This window comes from Saccopteryx leptura, chromosome 3 (genome assembly GCF_036850995.1).
Source record: "Saccopteryx leptura isolate mSacLep1 chromosome 3, mSacLep1_pri_phased_curated, whole genome shotgun sequence".
In the NCBI taxonomy this organism is placed as follows: domain Eukaryota; kingdom Metazoa; phylum Chordata; class Mammalia; order Chiroptera; family Emballonuridae; genus Saccopteryx; species Saccopteryx leptura.
The window spans coordinates 171441402-171458504 of record NC_089505.1 but is presented as its reverse complement, the minus strand read 5'-3'; the positions used below and the strand labels follow the sequence as shown (position 1 = coordinate 171458504).

General features: G+C 35.9%; 1 pseudogene; it reads right to left on the bottom strand.

Annotated features, from left to right (window-relative positions):
* LOC136398359 (guanylate-binding protein 4-like) overlaps positions 1–13457 on the bottom strand; it is an 85701-nt pseudogene extending 72244 nt beyond the window's left edge.
* Positions 13458–17103: the final 3646 nt, after the last annotated feature.

Genomic DNA, 17103 nt, shown 5'->3' with positions numbered 1-17103 from the left:
GACTGAAATAAATAAAAATAGAAATCAGAGTGGAGAAATAACTGACACAACAGAAATACAAAATATTGTAAGAAAATACTATGAAGAACTGTATGCCAAACAACTAGACAACCTAGATGAAACGGACAAATTCCTTGAAACATATAATCCTCCAAAAATTAATCTGGAAGAATCAGAAAACTTAAACAGATCAATTAGAACAAATAAGATTGAAACAGTTATCAAAAAACTCCCAACAAAGAAAAGTCCTGGGCCTGATCACTTCACAAGTGAATTCTAACAAATATTCAAAGAACTAACTTCTATCCTTCTCAAGCTATTTCAAAAAATTCAAGAGAAAGGAAGACTTCCAAGCTCCTTTTATGAGGTGAGTGTAATTCTGATTCCAAAGCCAGGCAAAGACAACACTATGAAAGAAAATTATAGGCCAATATCTTTGATGAATATAGATGCTAAAATCTTCAACAAAATATTATCAAACCGGATCCAGCAATATATGAAAAAATCATATGCCATAATCAAGTGGGATTTATTCTGGGGATGCAAGGCTGGTACAATATTCACAAATCAATCAATGTGATTCATCACATAAACAAAAGGAAGGAGAAAAACCACACGATAATTTCAATAGATGCAGAAAAAGCATTTGATAAAATCCAGCACCCATTTATGATAAAAACTCTCAGCAAAGTGGGAATACAGGGAACATACTTCAACATAATAAAGGCCATCTATGACAAACCCACAGCCGACATCATACTCAATGGGCAAAAATTAAAAGCAATCCCCTTAAGATCAGGAACAAGGCAGGGGTGTCCCCTTTCACCACTCTTATTCAACATAGTTCTGGAAGTCCGAGCCACAGCAATCAGACAAGAAAAGGAAATAAAAGGCATCCAAATTGGAAAAGAAGAAGTAAAACTATCATTATTTGCAGATGATATGATATTGTATATAGAAAACTCTAAAGTTTCAGTCAAACAACTACTGGACCTGATAAATGAATTCAGCAAGGTGGCAGGATATAAAATTAATACTCAGTAATCAGAGGCATTTTTATACACTAACAATAAACTGTCAGAAAGAGAAATTAAGGAAGCAATCCCCTTTACCATTGCATCCAAAAAAATAAAGTACCTAGGCATAAATTTAACCAGGGAAATTAAAGACTTGTACTTGGAAAATTATAAAACATTGATAAAAGAAATCAGGGAAGATACAAACAAGTGGATGCATATACCGTGCTCCTGGTTAGGAAGAATAAACATCATTAAAATGTCGATATTACCCAAAGCAATTTATAGATTCAGTGCAATACCAATTAAAATACCAATGACTTACTTCAAAGATATATATAGAACACATATTCCAAAAATTTATACGGAACCAGAAGAGAACATGAATAGTCTCAGCAATCTTGAAAAGGAAGAATAAAGTGGGAGATATCACACTTCCAGATATCAAGTTATACTTTAAGGCCATTGTACTCAAAACAGCCTGGTACTGGCATAAGAACAGGCATACAGATCAATGGAACAAAACTGAAAACCCAGAAATAAACGCACACTTTTATGGACAACTTCTATTTGACAAAGGAGGTAAGAGCATACATTGGAGTAAAGACAATCTATTCAATAAATGATGTTGAGAAAATTGGACAGCTACCTGCAAAAAAATGAAACTAGACCACCAACTTATACCATTCACAAAAATAAACTCAAAAATGGATAAAAGACTTAAATGTAAGCCATGAAAACCTAAGCTTCTTAGAAGAAAACATAGGCAGTAAGTTTTCTGACATCTCTCACAGCAATATATTTGTTGATTTATCTCCACAGGCAAGTGAAATAAAAGACAGGATAAACAAATTGAACTATATCAAACTAAAAAGATTCTGCACAGCTAAAGACAATAAGAACAGAATAAAAAGACAAACTACACAATGGGACAATATATTTTACAGTACGTCTGATAAGGGGTTAATAACCAAAATTTATAAAGAACTTGTAAAACTCAATACCAGGAATATAAACAATCCAATCCAAAAATGGGCAAAAGAAATGAATAGACACTTCTTCAAAGAGGACACACAGATGGCCAATAGGCATATGAAAAAATGCTCAACATCACTAATCATTAGAGAAATGCAAATTAAAACCACAATGAGATATCACCTCACATCAGTCAGAATGGTGCTCATCAACAAAACAACACAGAATAAGTGCTGGCGAGGATATAGAGAAAAGGGAACCCTCCTGCACTGCTGGTGGGAATGCAGACTGGTGCAGCCACTGTGGAAAACAGTATGGAGATTCCTCAAAAAACTGAAAATCGAACTGCCTTTTGACCCAGCTATCCCACTTTTAGGAATATACCCCAAGAACACCATAGAACTGTTCCAAAAGGAGAAATGCAACCCCATGTTTATGGCAGCATTGTTCACAACAGCAAAGATCTGGAAACTGCCCAAGTGTCTGTCAGTGGACGAGTGGATTAAAAAACTTTGGTACATATATACTATGGAATACTACTCAGCCATAAGAAATGATGACATCGGATCATTTACAACAACATGGGTGGACCTTGATAACATTATACTGAGTGAAATAAGTAAATCAGAAAAAACTAAGAACTATATGATTCCATACATAGGTGGGACATAAAAATGAGACTCAGAGACATGGACAAGAGTGTGGGGGTTACAGGGTGGGGGGGCCAGAGAGGGAGGGGGTTTGGGAGGGTAGAGGCACAAAGTAAACCAGTTAGAAGGTGATAGAAGACAATTTGATTTTGGGTGATGAGAATGCAGCATAATCAAATGTCAAAATAACCTAGAGATGTTTTCTCTGAACATATGTACCCTAATTTATCAATGTCACCCCATTAAAATTAATATAAAAAAGAAGAAAAATTAATTTGTAACTATGTGAGGCAATAGATGTTGAACAAACTTATTGTGGTAATTATTTTGCAATGTGTACATCTATTAAATCATTATGCTGTACACCTTAAACTAATACAGTGTTATATTTCAATGATATCTCAATGAAACTAGAAGAAAAGAACAGCGAAGGAATTTGAAATGGTTACCTTAAGATATGATCCTGAAACAGTATTTAATCAAAATTATTGTTAGCACATCAACTGCATACTGTTATAATATATATATATATATATATATATATATATATATATTTATATATATATATGAATTTACACAGACTGTATTTTTCATTCCATAAGACACACTTTCCTCTCCAAAAGTGGAGGGGAAATGCCCGTGCATCCTGTGGAATGAAAAAGATGGTATTTTAGTAAACATTTTAATACCATTTGGTTCAGAATATTTTTTTTCTTATTTTCCTCCTTAAAACCCTAGGTGTGTCTTATGGTCAGGTGCTTCTTATGGAGAGAAAAATACAGTAACGGTAATTACTCAGGTCTAGAAACTTCCTTAGTGATCTTCCCAAGAGAAAAATGTATGTACACCCACCTGGCCTGGAAGCTCTTATTCTCTCCTTTCTTTCTATTGCCACAATGTACTTTACCCAGCCTCTGATTTTAGATATTTTCAGACATGACTTAGGCACAAATCTTAGAGTCTGAAAATTCCAAGATGCACATGCTAGCTTTCAAGAGGACCTTTGAAGTTCTAGCTCTACTTAGGTTATAGAGGGAGAGGGAAAGTAATACCACTCATCTTACTATAGAGAAAGTATACGGAGAAAGCAAGGATGGGGGTTATCGGCACACCACAAATTCTCTCTAGTGGAATGTTCTACTACTAATATTCTCTGGTTAGTCTCTTCACCTCCTCTTTAATATACCTAAACTTAGTGCAAGGCTGGTGGCCGTGGCCATGTAGATTCACATTGAATTCATTCAGGCAGTAAAGGAACTGTGGAGCTGGAGGATGGTGGGCCCTTCCAATTTATTCGTGGCTCATAAAGACAGGCAAGACAAAAGAAGAAAGAAAAGGTCGCACTAAACTGGCAACCTCAAAATTTCAAACCTGGGTCCTCAGAGTCCCAGGCCAACACTCCATCCACTGCACCACTGCTTGGTCAGGCTGTCAATTATATCTTAATTAAAAAAAAGATTACATTCCACCAGGTGTTCTAAAAATTATGAAGTGATTAAACTAGAATCTAAATGTCCTTCAAAAAATAAAATTATAATTGAGCAATTCAAGAACCTCCTTTGCAAATATTTTCTCCAAGTCTGTAGCTTGTTTATTTATACTTTTAAAAGGGTCTTTCACGGACCAAAAGTTTTTAATTTTGATGAAAGCCAATTTATCTGGGTTTTATGTTTCATATTTAAGTCTGTGGTCCAGTTTAAATAGATATTTTTGTATAACATGTGAAACTTCTTTCCAGGTTCATTTTTATACCATGTCCTACAACTGTGATGGGAAACCATTTTATAAAAACTGCCCACTAGGCCTGACCAGGTGGTGGTGCAGTGAATAGAGCATCGGACTGGGATGCGGAAGACCCAGGTTTGAGACCCCGAGGTCGCCAGCTTGAGCATGGGCTCTTCTGGTTTGAGCAAAGCTCAACAGCTTGGACTCAAGGTTGTTGGTTTGAGCAGGGGGCTACTCGGTCTGCTGAAGGCCCACGGTCAAGGCACATATAAGAAAGCAATCAATGAACAATTAAGGTGTCACAATGAAAAACTGATGACTGATGCTTCTCATCTCTCTCCCTTTCTGTCTGTTCCTATCTATACCTCTCTCTGAAAAAAAACCCCAAAACTGCCCACTTCTGCAGTGCTGGTCAACCTGATCCCTCCCGCCCACTAGTGGGCGGTCCAGCTTTCATGGTGTGCCAATCGTGGCCAAGTAGTGGGCGGGAGGGACCAGGTTGACCAGCACTGCAAAAGTGGGCGGTTTTTATAAAAGGTTCGCCATCAGGGTCCTACAGCTACAATAAAATGAAATATTGAGAAAATCTACTTGATTATCCTAAGTCTGTTTTACCTCAAAAACAGGAGCAAACTGAAAGCCAATGGCACATTCATTCCACAGAATCTTGCTATGTTAGAGAAAACAAACTGTCAAACAAACTTAAAGTAACTGCTTGTAAGAAGGATGGCCACAAATATACAAAGAATTTTCCTTTCACAAAGCCTCTGTTTCATTTGGTATCTTAATTATCCATGCAACAGATATCTCCCCAAGAACATCTCCTCTTACTACTTTTAATTCAACTTAGCATGTGCTTTATTTTAAAAATAAAATACCTTTAGATAAAAGAGCAATATTCTTCCACATCTCCTATCCTCTTCCTAGTTATATTGTTCTTTTCTTCTCTCAGGGTACATTCATCAACATGAATTTGATATATGTTTTTCTTGTCTTTTAAAAAATATTGCTGCACATATACTTACATGTTTATGAATATTCTATTGTTAATATTATATTATATATTTTCTGCCACATTTTTTACTCAAATTATATTTTAAGGTTTTGTTTTTGTTTGTTTGTTTCTCTCCCATGTGCATTTAACAGCTGGGCAGCATTGCACCACATGAATATAACATATATCATTCATCCATCCCACTTTCTCCTGAGGGACTTGGGCTATTTCTTTTAATTTTTTTAAATGTTTATTTTATTGGTTTTAGAGCAAGGAAACGAGAGAGCAGGAAAAACACAGAAACATCTATTCCTGTATGTGCTTTGACCGGGGACCGAACTCACAACCTCTGTACTTCAGGACAATGCTCTAACTAACTGAGCTATCTGGCCAGAGTGGGTTATTTTCTTTTTTCCACATTACAAATAGCACTGCAGACATCCTAGCATATATCTTATGCAAATGAACCACATATTAGTTCCCAAGCACTTTGTTGCACAATATAATTTTATCATCACACAAAGCCTAGAAGAACTGTTGTTTCATTGACAACTTAAATATTAATAATAGTAAAAAATATTTGAAATATGACTGAGTTCACACAACTAATTAGAAGGAATTTGAGATTAAATCTTCATAAATTGTTACTGAAATTGTCTTTTTTTTTGTTCACATACTTGTTTCCTGTCATACCCACCAAAATATAAATCTCACTGTGACAGGGGTCTTGATTTCTGCCAATAGTACTTGATATGTGAATGAATAAATGAATGAATGAACAAATGAATGAGTACAATAGCTCTCTGGTATGTTGCACACCTTAATGAGTGAAATAACTATGACCTGGCCTGGGGTTCCTGAAGGAATTAGTTTTCATTCTAGGCAATTCTATGTTGATAAAAGGCCAGTCAGGCTGTTTTGGGTTTGGCTCTTCATCAGATGTTTATTTGTTCAAACTGGAAATTTGGGGATATGTACTGGGTGAACAAGCTTTGGATTATTTCAGATGACATAGAGAGGACTGGCAGTTTGTAGTTCTGAAAAACAGTCTGGAAAATCCAGTCTGGAAAATTCAGTGGCTTACTATAATATTTTTTGCTCATTTTGTAAACTGGAAAAAGATTACAGCCACAAGTTTTGTAGCACAACGTGCTTTTAAAAATGAGTAATTAAAATAATATGAATTGTTTTAAACCACAAGAATAGCTCTGATTCTGAGAAAAAGTTTAGCAATCCATTGTCTGTAGAGTTGTTGGCAAAAATTTTCTGTTCTTTGATTCTTTGCTGTAAACATCAAACAAGAGAGGAGGAAATTTCCGTGACTACTGTTAACACTCAGGACAGTTATCAACACTGAATTTGTTTGAATAATACATTGTATTCCATAGCATTATTATTCTGAAGCTCCTTGAATAACCCTAAAATTCGCTGAGAATGTTTACTTTTGTTTCTTAATTATCTAGTTAGTTAAAATGTACGAAGAAGCCTCTATTCCCTGTTTATTTTTGTTGTAACAACTTCCTAAAATTCATTAACACACTTTGTGGCCTGAGTGCATTTTGAGTAATTAAACAGCCCAACCTTTGTTTAGAGATGTGGATGTAATATTTTTATGTATCTTAAAATAATCTAACTTGCAAAAAGTTCTTCTCATTTTTTCTAAGAAGTTGTACAAATCTGTGGAAAGAGAGAAAAAGGGAAAGAGAGAGAGAGAGAGAGAGAGAGAGAAGGGAGAGGGGTGGAGAAGCATATGGGTACTTCTCCTGTGTGCCCTGGCTGGTAATTGAACCTGGGACTTCCACAGGCTAGGTCCATGCTCTACCACTGAGCAAAACCAGCCAAGGCCTGAATTCCTTTTTTTATTGAGTTATAAACTGACATAGAACATATTATTTTTAGTTATATAGCATCATGATTTGATATTTGTATATTATGAAATAATCACCATATTAAGTCTAGTTAACATTCATCACCATATATAATTACAGAATTTCTTTTCTTGTGATGAGAACTTTAAGATTTACTTTCTTAACAACTTAAAAATATGCAATACCATATAATTTACTATAGTTGCTACGCTGTACATTAAATCCTCATGACTAACTTATTTTATAACTGTAGGTTTGTACCTTTTGACTTCCTTTACCCATTTCCCCTCTCCCCACTCCTGCCTCTGACAACCACCAATCTGTTCTATTTATATATGAGCTTGTCTTTTTTTTTTTTAATTACATATAAGAGGGATCATGGTATTCATCTTTCTCTGTCCTGACATATTTCACTTAGCCTATGCTCTCAAAGTCCAGCTGGTGTTGTTGCAAATGGCAAGATTTATTTCCTTGTCATACCTGAATAATATTTCATTATATATAATGTGACATATGTCATATTTTCTTTATCCATTCAGTTGTCAATAAGCACTTAGATTGTTTTTGTATCCTGGTTATTGTAAATAATACTGCCATGAATGTAAGAGTACATATATCTTTTTGAGTTCGTGTTTTGTTTTCTTTACATCAATATTCAGAATTGGAAATACTGGATCTTATGGTAGTTCTATTTTTAATTTTTGAGGAACATATTATTTTTCTTTTCTTTATTATTTTATTTAGACAATTAATTTTAACAAGGTGACATTGGTCAATGAGAGTACATAGATTTAGAGAAAACATCTCCATATCATTTTGAAATTCGATTATGTTGTATACCCATCAACCAAAGTCAAATCATCCTCCATCATCACCTTTTATTTGTTTCTCTTTATGCCCCTCTCCCTCTCCCCACCTCTCTCCCTTTCTTCCTTTCCCCTCCCCTTGGTAACCAATGCACTCTTATCGATGTCCATTAGTCTCAATTTTGTGTCCCACCTGTGTATGGAATCATACAGTTCTTAGTTTTTTCTGATTTACTTATTTCACTCAGTATAATGTTATCAAGGTCCATCCATGTTGTTGTAAATGATACTATGTCATCATTTCTTATGGCTGAGTAGTACTCCATAGTATATATGTACTACATCTTCTTTATCCAATCATCTATTAAAGGGCATTTCAGCTATTTCCATGTCTTGGCCACCGTGAACAATGCTGTGATGAACATGGGGCTGCATGTGTCTTATGTACCAATGTTTTTGAGTTTTGGGGGTATATACCCAGTAGAGGGATTGCTGGGTCATATGGTAGTTCTATTCTTAATTTTTTGAGGAACCACCATACTTTCTTCCATAATGGTTGTACTACTTTACATTCCCACCAAAAGTGGATGAGGGTTCCTTTTTCTCCACAGCCTCTCAAACACTTGTTATTACCTATCTTGTTGATAATAGCTAATCTAACAGGGGTGAGGTGGTATCTCATTGTAGTTTTGATCTGCATTTCTCTAATAACTAATGAAGAAGAGCATCTTTTCATATATCTGTTGGCCATTTATATTTCTTCCTGGGAGAAGTGTCTGTTCATGTCCTCTTCCCATTTTTTTATTGGATTGTTTGCATGTTTGTTGTTGAGTTTTTTGAGTTCTTTGTATATTTTGGGTATTAGGCCCTTATCTGAGCTGTTGTTTGCAAATATCATCTCCCATTTAGTTGGTTGTTTGTTTGATTTGTTCTCAGTTTCTCTTGCTGTGCAGAAGCTTCTTAGTCTGATGTGGTCCCATTCATTTATCTTTGCCTTTACTTCCCTTGCCTTTGGAGTCAAATTCATAAAATGTTCTTTATGGCCAAGGTCCATGAGTTTAGTACCTGTTTTCTTCTATGTACTTTATTGTTTCAGATTTTATATTTAGGTCTTTGACCCATTTTGAATTAATTTCTGTGCAAAGAGACAAACTATAGTCAAGTTTCATTCTTTTGCATGTGGCTTTCCAGTTTTCCCAGCACCATTTATTGATGAGGCTTTCTTTTCTCCATTGTGTGTTTTTGACCCCTTTGTCATAGATATTTGAACATATATACGTGGTTTTATTTCTGGGCTATCTATTCCTTTCTATTGGTCTGTGTGTCTATTTTTCTGCCAATACCATGCTGTTTTGATTATCATGTCTCTGTAGTATAATTTGAAGTTGGATATTGTAATGCCCCCAACTTTTTTTTTCCTTAGGATTATTTTGGTTATTTGGGTTTTTTTATAGTTCCCTATAATCCCAATGATTTTTTGTTCTATATTTTTTTTTAAATGACATTGGAATTTTGATTGGAATTGCATTAAATTTGTATATTGCTTTGAGTAATATGGCCATTTTAGCTATATTTATTCTTCCTATCCAAGAATAAGGAATATTCTTCTATTTCATTGTGTCTTTTTTGATTTCCTTTAAAAATATTTTGTAGTTTTCAGTATATAGGTCCTTTACATTCTTTGTTATATTTATTCCTAGATATTTTTTGTTGTTGTTGCAACTGTAAAAGGTATTATTATTTTTTTTTAGTTTATTTTCTGAAGTTTTATTGTTGGCATATAAGAAAGTAATAGAAATAGACTTCTGTATGTTAATTTTGTATTCTGCGACCTTACTGTATTGGTTTATTGTTTCTAATATCCTTTATGTAGCATCTTTGGGGTTTTCTATATACAGGATCATATCATCTGCAAAAAGTGAAACTTTTACTTCTTCTTTCGCAATATGAATACTTTTTATTTTTTTCTCTTGTCTGATTGCTCTGTCTAGAACTTCCAGCACTATGTTGAATAGGAGTGGAAAGAGTGGACAGCCTTGTCTTGTTCCTGATTTTAGAGGAAAAGTTTTCATTTTTTTGCCATTTAATATGATGTTAACTGATGGTTTGTCATAAATGGCCTTTATATGTTGAGATATTTTCCTTTTATATCCATTTTATTTGGTGTTTTACACATAAAATGATGTATTTTATCAAATGGCTTTTCTGCATCTATTGATAAGGTCATATGGTTTTTGTTCTTTGTTTTGTTGATATGGTGCTTTACATTAACCGTTTTACATATGTTGAACCATCCTTGTGTTTCTGTTGTGAATCTCACTTGATCACGGTGAATTTTTTTTAATGTGTTGTATTATTCGATATGCTAGTATTTTGTTTATGATTGTTGCATCTGTATTCATTAGAGATATTGGTCTGTAGTTTGCTTTTTTTGTGTTGTACTTGCCAGGTTTTCGTATGAGGGTTATGTTGGCATCATAAAGTGTGTTTGGAAGTATTGCTTCTTCTTCAATTTTTTTGAAGACTTTTAGAAGGATAGGAACCAAATCTTCTTTGAATGTTTGGTAGAATTCACTAGTATAGCCATGTGGTCTGGACTTTTATTTTTTGGGAGGTTTTTGATAGTTGTTTCTATTTCCTCCCTGCTTATGGGTCTGTTCAGGCTTTCTGTTTCTTTATGATTCAATCTAGGAAGATTGCATTATTCTAGGAATTTTTCCATTTCTTCTAAATTGTTAAATTTAATGGCATATAGTTTTTCATAGTATTCGACAACAATCTTTTATATATCTATGATATCTGTCACAATTTCTCCTCTATCATTTTGGATTGTTTATATGAGTCCTTTCTCTTTTTTCCTTAGTGAGTCTTGCCAGGGGTTTGTCAATTATGTTGATCTTTTCAAAGAACTAGTTCCTTATTTTATTAATTTTTTCTATAGTTTTTCTGTTGTCTAATTTATTTCTGCTCTAATTTTTATTATTTCCTTTTTTCTGTTTGTTTTGGGTTGCTTTTGTTCCTTTTATTTTAGTTCCTTAAGATGTGATGTTAAGTTGTTTACTTAGGCTTTCTATTGTTTGTTCATATAAGCCTGTGATGATATGAACTTCCCTCTTATTTCTTTCACTGCATCCCAGAGTAGTGTTGTCATTTTCATTTGTCTGTATATATCTTTAGATCTCTGCTTTTATTTCTTCTTTGACCTAGTTTCAAAGCTCTATGATCAGAGCTTTATGCTTGGTATAATTTTAATCTTTTTGAATTTGTTGATGTTAGTTTTGTGGCCAAACATATGGTCAATTCTTGAGAAATGTTCCATGTACACTGGAGAAATTGTATACTCTGATGTTTTGAGATGAAATGCCCAGTAGATGTTTTATTGTCATATTTAATTGTTCTAGTGTTTTGTTTAAGGTCAATATTTCTTTATTGATTTCCTGTTTGGATGAATGATCTAGAACCATCAGTAGTGTATTGAGGTCTCCAAGTATGATTGTATTTTTGTTGGTTTTAATTTTAGATCAGTTAGTAGATGTTTTATATACTTTGGTGCTCCTTGGTTTGGTGCATTTATATTAAGAAATATTATGTCTTTTTGACTCAATGTCCCTTTTATCATTATGAAATGACCATCTTTTTTTCTGGTTACTTTTTTTTTTCTTGTAGTCAGCATTGTTAGATATGAGTATGGCTACACTTGCTTTTCTTTGGATTTTATTTGCTTGGAGAATCGTTTTCCAACCTTTCACTTTGAATTTGTTTTTATACTTGTAGCTTAGATGTATTTCTTGAAGGCAGCATACAGTTGGGTTTTCTTTTTTGAATCACTCTGCCACTCAGCCTTTTTATTGGTGAGTTCAATTCATTTATATTTAATGTAATGATTGACACTTGAGGGTTTCCTATTACTATTTTATATATTGCTTTCTGATAGCTCTGTTTCTTGTTTTGTTCTTCTCTTTTGTTTTCTGTCATTTGCTTTGGTTTGGTGGTATTCCATACTTCTTTCCTCTGTTTCTTCTTTTTTTTAAGCTATGTGTTTCAGTAGTGGTATTTTCAGGGGTGGTTACCATTAAGTAATTAAAGAATTATATATCATATTCACTGTAGTCCATTATCTCATGAGTACTTCTGCACTCTATCCTCCTTTGCTACTGCTAATCTTTGTCCTCTCCCCTTTTTTGTTTTTGTTGTCAAAGATTATCCTTCTTTGTATTGTGAGTTTATTGGAGCTTTTACTTGTGGTTTTGTTTTGTTTTGTTCTTTGTATTGTGAGTTTATATTGGAGCTTTTACTTGTGGTTTTGTTTTGTTTTGTTCTTTGTGTCTGGTCAGATAATCCCCTTTAGTATTTCCTGAAGTGGGGGTTTTCTGGTGATAAATTTCCTTATCTTCTCTAGATCTGTGAATGTTTTTATTTCTACTTCATATTTGAAGGATAGCTTTGATGGATATAATATTTTTGACTAGAAGTTCTTCTCTTTCAGTACTTTAAATATTGGGGTCCACACTCTTCTGGCTTGTAGAATTTCTGCTGAGAAATCTGCTGATAGCTTAATGAGCCTTCCTTTATATGTTGTATTCTTCTTTTCCCAGCTGCCTTGAGGATTTTTTCTTTGGCAGTGATTTGTGATAATTTCATTACAATGTGCCTTTGAGTAGGTCTGTTTGGGTCTCCAATCAGGGCACATACAGGAATAGCTTGATGTTCCTGTATCTCTCTCTCCCCCTTTCTCTCACTAAAATTAACAAACAAAAATTTTAAAAGATTTTAATTCTGATTAGGTTATTTTTTTATTTTTTTCTTATATGTAGAGTGCATTTTATATTTTGTTTGAGAACTCTTCATCTACCCCAAAAGTATAAAGATATTCTTCTATGTTTTTTTAGGAACTTTGTGATACTTGGCTAACATTTAAGACTAGACTATGATTCATCTTAAATTTGTTTCTGCATATGGTGTGAGCTGAGGTGAGGGTGAACATTTTTTCCCTGCACAGTATTGTTCTAACATAAAAGCAGAAAGGCAGAGAGAAAAATAGAGTTCAGTTTTAGGTTTTGTAAGATTACATTAATTGTTCTCAGAGAAATAAAAGTGAATTTATGTAAAGTTTGAGTTAAAACTTTCTTTCTATGACTGTAGAAATTACTCTCAGAACTGTAGGAGGGAAAAAGGAAAGGAAAGTAGAAGAGATAGGGAGGGTAGCCTGTGGATAGGACGATAATTACCTAAAAGAATCTTATAGATGGAAGGTGAAACATACACACATGAATCCATTTTGACAGAGGCAAATACTTCCTCGAGCAGTTTCCCAGAATCCCATTTGTACTCACAGACCATGTAGCTGCTACCCAATCAAGAACTGTGTACTGTTTAGCAGTTCCTCCTTCTTCAAAGATTTGTATGTCAACATAGAGCTCCATGTTTCATAGGACATACTCGAGCTCACTCCATGCTCCCTGGAGCTTTAGCACAAGGGAATGCCCTTTTATTTTTCTTTTCTTTTTTTTTTGTATTTTTCTGAAGGTGGAAATGGGGAGGCAGTCAGACAGACTCCCACATGCGCCCGACCGGGATCCACCCGGCACGCCTACCAGGGGGGAATGCTCTGCCCATCTGGGGTGTTACTCTGTTGCAACCAGAGCCATTCTAGCGCCTGAGGCAGAGGCCAAGGTGCCATCCTTAGCGCCCAGGGTGGCTTTGCTCCGGTGGAGCCTTGGCTGTGGGAAGGGAAGAGAGAGACAGAGAGGAAGGAGAGGGGGAAGGAGAGGAAGGAGAGTTGGAGAGGCAGATGGGTGCTTCTACTGTGTGCTCTGGCCGGGAATCGAACCCGGGAATCCTGCACACCAGGCCGATGCTCTACCACTGAGCCAACCGGCCAGGGTCTAGGAATGCCCTTGTTGATCAAGCTACCCAAAAGAAAATTATTTGGAGCAACCATGACAGATCGAGCAATTCAGTATCATACTATTCATCACCAGAACGCTGCAGCCCTGTGTAAACAGTTTCAACTTGCTCGGGAAGCAGCACAGCAGATTGGGAAATCCTGTCCAAGGAGTCCTATACTACAATCTGCCCCTTCATTTGGAGTTAACCTTCAAGGACCCCTACCAGGACAACTTTGGCAAATGGATGTTACTCATATAACTTCATTTGGCAAACAGTCCTATGTCCAGTGGATACATATTCTGGATTTATAGTAAACTCTGTCAGAACAAGAGAGGCTGCTAAGCATGTTATAGCTCATTGTCTGTATGCATTGTTCTGTTATTGAATTTCCTAAACTGGTTAAACTGACAATGCTCCTGCATATGTAGCAAAAGCATTTACTGTATTTTGTCATTCTTACAATCTTTAAAGTTAAGGTATTATTAAAGTATACCCAGCAAATATTTTAAGGTCAATTTAAAAAAAAATTTTAAAGGGCATAGTCATATCCTGGAACTCCTACGGGTCTACCATATCATGCTTTTTACTTAAAAAAAAAATTAAATTTCTTTTGAATGCTGATGAAGAGGAGACACCAAATCTTTTTCGCCTGCAAACTACTACCTTCTTTATTTGATCCAGCTAATAACACTGTTTTGTCTTTTTCCAAATAGCTCCAGATATATGGAAAAGATTTATATAGGCGGATGGGGATCCTCAAACCCCTCAGCGAGATCTTCTGAGCATGGCTTTTAAGATACCTAGAGGCAGAAAAAGCCCAATAAAGATCAGGGAACTACCAGCTTTTAGGATATGCCCTTAAAGGCTCCAATGCCCCAAAGGGGTCTCATAGGATGCCATCTGGGTCCTGCTTCAATAGTGGAAAGGAAAGTCATTGAGCTAAAGCCTGCCAGACTTACATGCCTCTGCTGTGAGGAAACAGGGACACTGGAAGGTAGGCTTCCCCCTCGCTCCTCTAAGGGAGGGTTCAGTCTCTTCCAGCCCTGCTCCAGCCACCTATGACCTAACCTTGCCCAGAATGCTGGGGTTTGCCACTGAAGGCTGAAGGGGCCCAGGGCCATCAGCCCCATCTATGGCACTGTGGACGAGCCTAGGGTATTTCTTCCAAGAAGCAGGTAAACTGATCTCATTTGCACAAGAGCCACTTAACTATGTCTGGCCTGAATAGTCAGGTTTTTTATTCTTCCTTCGAAGATCTCTGTCGTGAGTGTTGATAGTCCTATTTTCTGCTGCTTTGTTTAATATATAGTGTTTCCTTTTTTCTTCCTGCCTCAATGCCCCACTCATATTTCAGGCTGGGACCTACTCCTAATTTAGAGCTCTCTCTTTCCCACTTTTGCCAACTTCTATTATGAATCTACCTTTGCCACCCAGCTTAGTGTATCCCAAGGTTCTCTTTACCAAGCCACAGTCACAGAGCTCCAGGGAAAAGCAACCTTATCTCATCTCTCCAGGCAGAGGAAAACAGAAGCTCCATCTCCACACATGCTGCAGTTGGCTTTTCCAGTCTACCTGAATCATTACCAGCTACAAGCAGCGGTCATTGGGACTTGGACGTGAGCTGCAAAGTATAGAATTGTGACAACAATTCCAGTGCCATGCGGACTTTTCCTGGATGTGGACTTTTCCTGGACTCCTGCTCCTTGGGACAGCTCCTAACAGACTGAACTGGGGTTGGGTGCATTTTTCAGGGATTTGGCATGGTGTTGGGGCCAACTTGGACTTGGTGAACATGTTAAGGACCCTACTCTTTTATGGATTCTTGCTGTATTGGCCAAGAGTTTGCTTAAAGGCTTTAATAGAAGACTAGATAAAGAAGATGTGGCCCATATACACCATGGTATACTATTAAGCCATAAGAAATGATGACATTAGATCACTTAAAACAAAATGGTGGGATCCTGATAACATTATATGAAGTGAAATAAGTAAATCAGAAAAAAACAAGAACTGCAGGATACCCTACATTGGTGGGACATAAAAACGAAACTAAGAGACATGGACAAGAGTGTGGTGGTTATGGGGGGTGGGGGGACGAAAGGAGGGAGAGGGGGAGGGGGAAGGGGAGGGGTACAAAGAAAACTAGATAGAAGGTGACGGAGGACAATCTCTTTTTGGGTGATGGGTATGCAACAGAATTGAATGACGAGATAACCTGGACATGTTTTCTTTGAATATATGTACCCTGATTTATTGATGTCACCCCATTAAAATAAAAATTTATTTATAAAAAAAATAATAAGCAAGAATATTTGGGGAATTAACTTTTGTTAAGATTTCACATGACATTATATTTTTGTTTGGGTATAAGGGAACTTCCTTTTTTGGATTACCACATTTTCTGAGAGATTAAGTTGTTATCAATAGTATTATAATTATTTTTATAATTTTTAAGAGTGTTCTGACTGATAGATGCTTATACCATTCACATCTGTTGTTGAATATGTTAAATAACCTGTACTAGTCACAGTTCTGCAAAGGTATGTGAGTGTGTATATTTATGTTTATATATATGGGCACTGTATACACATGCACATATACACACACATATACATGTATGGGGGAGAGAGAGGGAGTGAAGGAGTGGGGTATAGAGAGATTGACTTATTTTTAGAAAATGGCTTACATGATTGTAGAGGTTAGCAAGTGCAAGTGCAAAGTCTGCAAGGTAGACCAGCAAGCTGGAGACCCAGGGAAAGCACTTCAATTTGAATGAATTCTGCTGGCAGAATTCCTTCTTGTTCAGGGGGAGGTCTGTATTTTCCTTAAGTTCAGCAAACCATGGCCAACAGGCTCAATCCGGTCTTCAGCCTTACTGTTTTTTGGAAATAAAGTTATTTTATAACGAAAAAAAAGAAAAGAAAAGAAAAGATGTACCAATCTATCTTATCATGGGACCTTATTCAAAAATAAATAGATGTAATATTTTTGGATTCTTAAAAAAAAAAAACAACCCCAAAACACTGTGTATTGTCTGTACCTTGCAGTCAATTGTCCCCAATTTCCCTTATCTGCAGCCAGCCCATGAGCCAATGACTACTTGGCAGGAGTGATGATCAGCTGTGCCCCATGGCTTGTTTACTTCCATCAGGGTGCCCTATGTTTACAACACTCCAACCC